Source organism: Rhyacophila brunnea, unplaced genomic scaffold (genome assembly GCF_057557595.1).
Source record: "Rhyacophila brunnea isolate RB1 unplaced genomic scaffold, BYU_Rbru_1.0 scaffold_11, whole genome shotgun sequence".
Taxonomy (NCBI): Eukaryota; Metazoa; Arthropoda; class Insecta; order Trichoptera; family Rhyacophilidae; genus Rhyacophila; species Rhyacophila brunnea.
This window is the reverse complement of record NW_028232763.1, coordinates 28,322,786-28,333,717: the sequence shown is the minus strand read 5'-3', so window position 1 is coordinate 28,333,717 and position 10,932 is coordinate 28,322,786. Positions and strand designations below refer to the sequence as shown.

At 30.5% G+C, this 10,932-nt stretch overlaps 1 long non-coding RNA gene across 1 annotated transcript; it reads right to left on the bottom strand.

The window, feature by feature from the left end:
* Positions 1–7,362: 7,362 nt before the first annotated feature.
* Positions 7,363–10,712, bottom strand: LOC147078557 (uncharacterized). Its single transcript, XR_015071866.1, has 3 exons — positions 10,602–10,712; positions 10,317–10,470; positions 7,363–10,131 (listed from the first exon to the last, which is right to left on the bottom strand). It is a non-coding gene; the product is annotated as an uncharacterized LOC147078557 (long non-coding RNA).
* Positions 10,713–10,932: the final 220 nt, after the last annotated feature.

The window sequence follows — 10,932 nt, the reverse complement described above, 5'->3', positions numbered from 1 at the left end:
TGAACGTATTATTAGTGATAACTATATAATGATCTATTAGGTACGGTTTTTTAGAAACACTATTACACAAAAACCTATTAATAATTTGTTTGTTTAATTTTTTATTGCGTTCTTTAACTTAATGAGTGGGCGATAAAGATTTTACCTACTTTATTGTAGATAATAATTTATTATATAAGTTAGAATTAACTGTATTCGTTGTCAGTGTATATTTACCATTTTTGAGTGCGCATAGTGCCCGAAGATGCCGAAAGGCGAAACTCAGGTCGAAAAAAACTACTCAAATGGAATAGTGCATAACTCAAAAGCATTGGAATTTAATAAGATATATTTTTAATGGTGCTATAAAAAATGTTAATGGGGTTAACTGGGATGCGAGATGAAACACCCATCCAACGGCCGCATGAAAATGTTGGGAATATGAAAATTAATAGTAAAAAAAATCTTGTTTCGAGTCTACAAAGTTTGTATTAACTGCATTTCTAGAATGAAGCTTCTGGAAAATTTCCTTTGATTTTTATTGTCATAAGGAAAGAATCATTATGTCAAAAAATATGAATACCGGTTAAATTTATTGTAGACCATAATATCTAGTTATAAAACGTGGAAAACCTATGACTATGAGGACTTATATAATATTATGTTTTATAATCACCTTATAATATGATTCAACATACTAATTTTGATTGCCCCAATATTAAATAATGATTTAAAAACAAAAGAAACACTTATAAATGCCTAAAATTTATTAATTATTGTCGGAGGAAGATGGCTAGCAAAAGATGTTCGTCTTGCTTTGGCATCTTTTAAGAAGTCTATTTAGATTTTATGAAGTGTTGTCAGTAGATACCTTTTATATTATGATTAATATAGCGAAAAATGCGCAATAAATCATTTTTGAGCGTTACACAATTTATTTTTTACTCTCAACATTATTAGACCTCAGACAAAGTTTAGGCCTTGTTATAAAATATATTTTTTTAATCAAACTTCAGAAGTTTGTTCGGGGCACAAAGAAAAACAGCGCTCTTTCTTAGTATAGAAAGAAGCTTTGTCATTATTTTTGGGTAAACAATTGGTAATAATCTAGTTGTTAAGGTTTTCCAGTACCTACCCAAGACTCAACAAAGAATCTTAATTAAGAAAATAAACTTTACAACACGAAAATGCTTTTTCTCTTTCGTTCCCCTCAAAACGAATCATTGTCGTATAATTTATTTTAATTTGTTGTAAAACTTTTGACAAACGGAAAAATCATTTCACTAAAATATAATACGCATTTAAATCATCCATTTAAGCATACTATACGTGTCTAATTTTTTAAAGAGCTTAGTGTTATATTTAATATTTAATTTTACTTAGCATTAATTTATAGGAAAGCTAACCCACACTGTAATAATAATTAATACTAAGAATACAATACCTGCCTACGTTATTTCCATATTAAATAGCTAAGGCTTCTGTTTTTATCAAAACTGTATTTTTAATGATGTCAAGTTTCGATTTTATTCTCACAATACGATTATTTAGTGAATATCGCTATAATCACTCATATTATAATGCAGGTATTTTGAAGAATACACAAATTTCTGGCGTAAAGACTATTTTCGTTGTTTTTTTTGACACTTTCACGTCGGTTTATTCACTTTTACGAGAGCTTTAAATTGAATTACTACACCCCTTTATAGAAATTAATACATACATTCATTAATTTTAAAAGATTTGTTAAAAATGGCTTTTCTATACAACTCCAAACATATTTTCCCACAGCTCTGTAGCTATCCGTCAAAAATCATTTCAATGTAGTTACTAGATATATTTCCAATATCTTCTTAATGGCACCCCGAGAAAGCGCCCGGACATTGCCGCCAAACAAAATCCGCCCGTACCTACCAGTGCTCGTCAATACCGCCCGGACAAGCCTACACAAAACCGCGCGCAAAAAATACAAAAATATATAAATCAATTTAGTGCTTTTTTGGTTTTTTGAATTGCGTCTTGCTGGTAGTAGAGTAATACCTGAAAATCATCAGCTTTCGTATTATTCGTATATTCATCAGTACTAAGAACAAAAAAAATGCCGATAATTCGACGTGTTATAAATTAAACGAAAGACTGCAAGAATTAATGCCTTTGTATCGTAGTATTTCTAATTTAGAATATTTAAGAAGGTTAGCACACAATATTGAAATTTAATTTTAAATAAGTTATTCATATATTTTACCACGTTTTTATTAGCTCGTATTCTTGTTTGTCCGATACAGATTTTTTCTTGTGCAGTAGGTACAAATTTTTTCATGTTTGTCCAAGATTTTTAACCACCTTCCCGACTAACTAGACATTTGAAACTTTTAGAATATATCAGAACACGACGACAATGCATTCTTTTAATACGTTTGGCCATCTGTAAGCAGAATTAAATTCATTGTCAGTTAATTCTGTTTTGTATGTTTCGGAAAAAAATCGTTAAAAGTAATATTTACTACTCACTATTATTGGTTGCTAAGTGGGCCCTAGCAACTAAATTATTAATATATACGTGCGTTACTAGGGAAATCAATATGAAATGTAAAAATGACATTTCTGTATTCTATAATATTTATTCAGTATTTCTATCAAGTACAATAAAAAGTTTTTATTAATACATAGAATTGTCAAGTTTATATGGTTCAACAGAAAATTTAAAACGTGGTAAGTATATAAAAAGTTCTTTATATCTTGTAATTATTTATATCTTTATTCGTCTGTTTTGTTTATTTGTGTATCTAAAATATAAAATAAAAATTGGCTTGTTTTTAAAAATGTTTTGGCGGCAATGTTTGGGCAGCAGTCTCCGGGCGGTTTTCATTCGGGCGATTTTGTCGGATCCACTACCTAATCTGGTTAAGATATTTGATATGGCAAAATGCATACAGTAAGAGCCGGGCCACACTGGGCGACTCTGGTCTCGAGACCAGTCGCCGAGACCAGACCGATGTATGCTTGCTTGCGCGACTCTGGGCGACCAGGTGTGGCATGGTCCATATAACTGCATACATCGTGGCCCGGCTCTTAACTGTTATATTTACCGAACTGAGAAACTAGTCTTAGCAGTGGCGAAGACTCCATACTAGGCGATTATTTAAAGCCTACCTTCTTAAGAAAAATATTTTTTAATTTTTATATTGACATATTAAATAATATAATCACATAATAATATATTCAATATGCCCAACGACATCTATCGTATAATTGTCATAATAATTTTACGATCTTTTCCACTATTTCAATAAGCACCATTTATGGCATGTCTCGAAGGTTTAAAAAAATAAGCGACATCTTGTTTCGCTTTACATATTGTATGTATTACGTTCGCGTGAATCGAAAACTTTGTTTATATGAAGTTTGTTTCTCATAATTTCAAGACGTCTGCGGCGGCCCATATAACTTGGTAAGCTATTTAAGGAGCGCTTTCGCTTACATATTACGTAAGTGCACATTTATTCAAAATAATTTATAAGATAATTAAAAAAAAATGATTTCTAGGAATCACATATAAATATTGATTGTTGTTAAAAATAATAAATAATTTATCTCGTGATCTTTATTTGTCAGTTAGTTTATTCATAGACTAAGACAATTTATTCAGCCAATTATGTAAGTTGAAATCTGATATTGTATCTAAGTCTGTGTTTTAAATATAGAAGTATTTTAAAATGTCTATTGTTATGGAACAGATTCACAACAACGGATATTTTCAATATATTTTGAGCGTATCTTGCGTTTATATTTAAGAAAATACATAATTCAAATTAATTGCTTAATTTTATACCATCAGTGAGCTTTTGAAATTTTATCGGTTTTTGCGTACCTACCTATTCATCAGTAGGTATGTCGGATTATCTTATTATTTCCCGTAAATACATCTAACAAGTGTGCTTTCTCCACAGCCTACCTGTTTCCAAAAGTCACCCGTCGCCACTGAGTCTTAGTATGCAATTTTAATTTTCCATAATAATATTATGTAGTAATATGATTTTGAAAGATTTTTTTATTACAAATAAAAATCTTTGTCTAATTAACAAATATAGTATAAGATACAAGAACACTTAAGGTTTGTTAACAATTTGATGCCAAATCGATTTTAAAACTTTGGTTTAACTCTCCTATACAAATAATACAATTAATTAACAATGGTACTTAATGAATTATTTTGGAAATCTTATTGAAGATTTTTCAATCGATTTCCTTAATGTATTGTGTCTAAATTTCGTATAATTTTTGAATTGAAAAATATTAATTCATTTTCACGGAATAATATTAGGTTAAAAACCAAGATTAAGAATTCGAAGAATTTAGTATAAAACAGATTACTCACTATTTTATTCGTGAATAACTCGATTCTATTAAAACTCGAGAGCCTTGAGAAAAATCTTAGAATCGGTTGAAATAAAATCTTAAAATAAGCTGGAAAGACTTATTGTACAGAGCTTTTATACTTTTACGTCTGTATTAAAAAAAGGAGAACTCGAAAGCTTTGTAAATCTTTCATGGACGTCTTGAAATGAATAGATACCTACTTACAATGTTTTACAAACCGATTGCATTAAAAAATTTACAGAATTATGTACTTGATAGTAAAATAATAAAATTTACGAAACATATTATCACCATGTTTAAGTAATAGTTTTAGTTTTTTAAACAGTTATGGAACGGGGGGATCAAATTCATATAAACAATATTAAATTTATGCTATCTGTTTTGTATAAAAAGTGTGAAAAATAAGTGTTATTTATTATTATTATTATTATTATTAGAATTATATTTTATTTTATATCAAACTAATATATTTTCTAGTGGTATTATTTATATAATTGGGGATGGGGTTCATTCATATTAACCCCAAAGGTAGAGGCGCTCTTGTTACTATCGATGCCAACACTTAGCTGTGGATTTATATCGCACGGAATTACAATTTGAAAATGATCTGTAGGGCTTAGTTAACAGATCTAAGAAATAATTTTTATTTGTAATTTAACAGAATAATAGTGCCCTCAGACTTAAATTATTATATTTTCAATTCTCGTATTTTTCTTATCTACTTTTTACATAAGTAGGTACTAAATTCGTACGTACTTTATTACAATTAATTATATTAATTTATCATTTACATTTGGTGTGCGCAGCCGATACTTACAATACATAATCATTAGATTTTAATTACGACGTTATTTGATATCATATTTTATTTATTGAAGATATTTTACAGTGCTCCGCGTCAAATACATCGCGAGCGAAATTTCAAATCCTTTCACGTAAGCAAAATTTGATTTTATGTAATACAAAAATGAATTAGTTACAAATTAACTTTTGTTTACAGCATTTAGCTAGTGATATCACATAAGTCGTTTACATGTTATGTTTTAACCTTAATTTTAGACCATTTAATTACTTACATTTTTCCTATAAGACCATTTGGTCTGCCTGAAAGAAATCATCCATAGTCTACTCTGAGTGGCTGTAAGTCGCTCAGACTGTACTACGGGACTTATCACATGTTTCTTTTAGCTTTGTCTCGAGGTAGGCCGCACAATTCCACACAAAATCGACATTCACGATCGGACTGAAATAGTTGTGACGTCACAAAATCGTCGCAAGAAATGCCGGCTGAAGACATGCATTTCGTTGTCGTGTCAGCATGTTACTAATAATTTATGGTGGGTTTTAAAATGACATATCGTATTTAAAATGCGAACCAACACTTTTATCGAAATGTATGACGTATAAAATAACGTTTCCTATGATAAAATTCAAGACGGAAAATTTATGCCCAAGTTGAATATTTCTTGATCGAAAATATTCAATGTTTAGTTTTACCCTTTGCCTCAAAAGTTTGTTTGCTTTTACATGCAAAATCGATTGAGTATCTGTATATGTAGGGTACGTATTTCATAGACGTGGTATTAAAGAACGGAAAACGAAAGAAAACGTATGCTCTACTTCAAAACCCATGATTTCATAGTTTTTTTAATATTCCTTCTGTATTGTATTTATCATTTTTGAGGCTCGTGACTCTATTTATACTCTCTCTCACAATATATATCAGTGGCGAAGGGTAGAGGTAGGCTGTTAAGATCCGACATAAATAGTGTAGACTAAACTATGTCAGCCATACGTATTTGTTTTCTTTGAACTAAGACTACAATTATTTATAATATGGTTTTGGTTAGTCAACTTAACCCTGCTCTAAACCAAACCATAATAGTTTAGGTATGCTCTGGGCGATTTGACAAAAATAGTGGGGACTTTTTAGTCAAACTTATTTGTTTTCGTTGAATTAAATTTTATTACAGAAGGTGTTATTAGTTTTTTTTTAAATTTATTAAGCCCTGCCTAAAACAAACCATAAGATAAAAAAAATATTATTCTATCTATAAAATATCTAAAACTGTGTATGCTTAAGGGGGAGAGGCATAGAAATTCATTATCAAATTAAAGCTTTAAACATATTTTAATCGATCGATACCTATCTAAATACAATGGGAAAAATAAAATATATTTTTTTATTTCAAAGAGAAAGCGACAAATTTGAAAAAACGGCTAAAAATAAGGGTTTTACTAAAATAAATATTTATTGTTCCAAGTAATTTCTTGAAACAAAATTATCGATTTAACATTGTTTAATAAGTTTTCTTGGAACTGGCGAATCTCTTTTGTCAATTAATTATAGTTTTAATGTTTTTTTTTCAATCTAAAATCAATCGATTTTTACGAAAAATAAAAATGTTCAATTTTCATTAATTGCATCAAGCGAATACGTGAGCCTGTTCAATATATTTTTCTTACTTTTTAGGTATATTTAACGTAATATTATAATTTATATTTATTATGTTATTTACTAATTTCCAATTAAATACAGTCGTCAAGGACGTGCTGCCTCTAGCGGCAATAACGTGCGATACCGAAATAACTGTCATCTGTATTAGATTCTAGTTCGCATGAATAATAGGTACCTACCTCGTATGTAGATACGTGGCGGTTAGTAGGCATTCACAGAATATTTTATTATCTATGCAGATGTGGCAACGTTGCTAACTGGCAACATCGCACTTTTTTTGACATTGATTTTTATTGTTTACAGTTTTCCATTGCTTTCAAAAGTTAGGTACGGAAGTTGTGTCGATAGATACCTAATGTTAGTTAGTTAGTGTTGGTTTGATATTGCTTGGTGGAATAGTTAGATTTTTGGGTAGATAGCGGCTGTAACAGTGTCTAATACAAGTGTTGTAACGTGAATTCAGTTCATATTTTTTGCGGTTTTTCTAGGTAGATAGGCAGGGGTTTTAACTATGGAGTTTACAGATTCTCTTGTAATAAAAGCCCTGCCTATCTACCTAGGAAAACCGCAAAAAATATGTACTGAACGTTGTGTTATATTGTGAACGTCTTAAAGAACCAAATACTGCCTATTCGACGCTTTCATTCTGACGGTGCTGGTAGCCCGTTATAGCACTTTATGAAGGATCAGAGTAACTGTATACTAAGCTTTGAGTAACAGGCCACATACTGCAGATGCCTCATGAGAATTTCAATCTGATTAGTCTGTTCCAAGTCAACCTGATTATGACATCAGAAGAAGAAAAAAATTATTATATAAGTGAAGATATGACATTCCAATCAGTACATCTTGGCTAAGGACACACAGAATTTACTGATTGGCACATTACAGTGGCCACCTAGTCCTAGAAAAGGAATACTAAAAGTTTCACTGAAATATGAGATGAAAAAATCAAGCATATCATGCTATTCAAAATTTTTATTTGATAACGGGCTAGAGCAGTCAGCGGAAGATACTGTCGCATGAAAGATCCATAACATGGATAATATAAACAGAAGCTATGGATATGTGGTTTTTATAGAGGCGAAAAGATCATGTGGCATATGAAAATGGAGAGACTGCACTCGTTTGTTCAGGATGAAAGAAGTTTTTGAAGGAGGTCAAGACCCGTTGTAGTGCCATAAATGATGGTGGGCATGTAGTACCGAAACATATTCATATTTGCCGATATTATATAATATATTCCCACAAGAAATATTTTGATGCATTCTAACGTTGAATTATACCCATAATGTTATACAGCACCTGACTATTGTTTCAATGAAATTGTAGTATATTCATTGTCGTCCCTGTCTGTCCACAGCTTTGTGAATGTGAAATACTCATAAATTTTATTATCATCGATTCCAGTCTGAACAAAATTATAATACTTACATATAATTTCATAATTCACATTGATGCTCGCCTCTTTGTGTACCCGAGGAAAATTCTTTATATATGAAGTTTACACGTATCATGAAATAATTGATATAATAAGCAAAATGTATAAATCAAACAGAATTGGAGCCTTACCTATGCCTTGTGGGCTAATTAGCGTCGTGTGACCGTAATGTAAAATTTTCAATCAAACACTGAATATAAAATAAAAAATAAGAGCCCTTTCATAATTATTAAACTCATTTTTTATGTTGAATGTTAATTTTTATGTATCTCCATAACAACAGTAAATGGTTGTTGGTAAATATAATATGTAAAGAAGCATAATAACGATATATTTCACCTTCTTGATTTGATGATAGTATAGGTGGGCATTGTTGTGTATTGTGTATTTGTGTATTTTTTTTATTACTTCATGTATTACTATTATTTTTTTTGTCGTTTGTGTGTATTTTAAATTTATAAAGATATAATGGTGTAATTTTACTTATGCGATCATCGGATCTTATCAAACCGAATTGAATGTGTATGTACATTCAAATTGCCTGTACCGACTTATTTGCAGTCATCGCGTAAGCGAAATTACCAAAATATTGTTTTTATAGCACTGTCGCATCACTATTATAGTAAGAAATTATGTTATTATATTCTGTATGAACATTGCCTAATGTAACATGAGAAAAAAAATCTGCAAGACTTGAAGAGCTCCAAGAATACACATTGAGTTGTTATTTCATCTAGTCAATCTATGTGAAAAGACTATGCAAAGACTGATTTTTCATAAGACTAGTATTAAAGGTTGGCGAGCGATTTGCAATACACCTCCGGCTGCCTATCCTAAGTTCGTCATATCAGATCCCTGACGCTTTGGACAGTGAGACTGATAATGGTTGCGTAGCCAACAAAATGTCATTCTACCTATGGCTTCTGCTGCCCATCCCTCGGAGTAAATCATACATCTCATTGTGGAGAATATGGCAAACACTGATGATGGGTGCAAAATCATCAATTGCATAATACACCATCACCCTGATAGAGCAGACTATGTACAAGACTGTTATACATAAGTAAAAATAGTCTCTATGAACATTATAGGCAAACGACACCTAACATCAATTGGACATGGATCACATTGTGAACTGCACTTTTTCTGGTAAAGAATCTGTTCTGCAAATTGCCACCATGCCAGTTATCATCATCTTCGTCTCCCCAATCCAGAGGGAGGGGGGCTACTCAAGGTAGCAGATTCCATAGTCGCCAAAATTGCCAACCGCTTCTTTCAAAGATTCATGAATACTGACACAGCACTGGCAACAACTTACCTCTGACTCTTAACATTCAGCTATTCTTCGACAACAGTGATGAAATCTCAAGAAAGTTACCCATAAGTGTGAACAGTTACTGTGAAGAACTGAATAGGTTGATAATTATCGAACATATTGGCATAATACAGACATAAATAATTGTAGACAAAAATATTAGGTACACAGTGCAATAGTCAGAAATAAAGACAAATTATGTAAATTGTAATGAAGCGAATTTATCTATATATTTCATTATGAATGTATATATTATATAAAGAATGGTTGTCTATTAAAATATTAGCAATGACGAATGTAACATTAAATTATGTCCTGATATAAATTGTTTTATAATAAATAAAAAACATTGTACACCAAGATTCTTTTTCTTTCAAGCCTTCCTATCATTATCAGTCATGGTAAACAGGTACTTATAGTCTCCACTGTGGATTACTGTTGAATTCCTATCTAAAATCGTGGTACGGTTCGATTCCGGCGACTGCAAAAACACCCCTTTTTCTTTTTCCCTTTGTCCTGAATGGCTTTGTATTCAGCAGCATCATGAACGGTATCCACCTATAAATGATACATAATTATAAATTGTAATAAATAATCATAAAATATAGGTATTATTGTAATTAAGTATATGTACCTATGAGTAATATATTTATACCCACAATATTATAAGCCGCTCGGCCATTGTGAGCTTAATAGTGATTTACTATGCAATATATAAATAAATTCAACGATTCTGAACATACCTGAAGTAGGAGGTATCTGATCTTATGATACCATATCTAATGTTTCATCGGTGACTCTAAGAGTTTGATGATAAATTTGAATCAATAAAGGGTTCATCGATTTCAATTTCATTATTCCATTCAAATGGGCATAACTCAATTAGCTGCTCGTTGCCTGGAAATATTAATACACGATTAACATGCTACCTACCTTATAAAAATAAAACGTATTTTGGTAACTCACAAACAAACGTAAAATTTTGATATTTGATACATAACAATATTATTAGTATGAATTAATCTTACCTGAAAATAAATTCAAGATTTTGTTGGTTTTAATATTTCTGATAATTTTTTGCCACGCAAATATTTTAAATATGTACAACATGGATAATAATTATGATACTGTAGAACAATTTTAAGTCAAACTTTGAAATTGAGTGAAACACGAAATATTTTAGGTTATGTATAGAGTATTATGATATACCAAATGTCATGCAAATACCATAGACAATATACATAAAAAATATTATTATCACCAACTTGATAGGCAATCAAATATTAAATTTAAATATTATTCCATAATATCATATAATTTTAGGACATTGTACAATAATATATTCATTAGAATGACTAT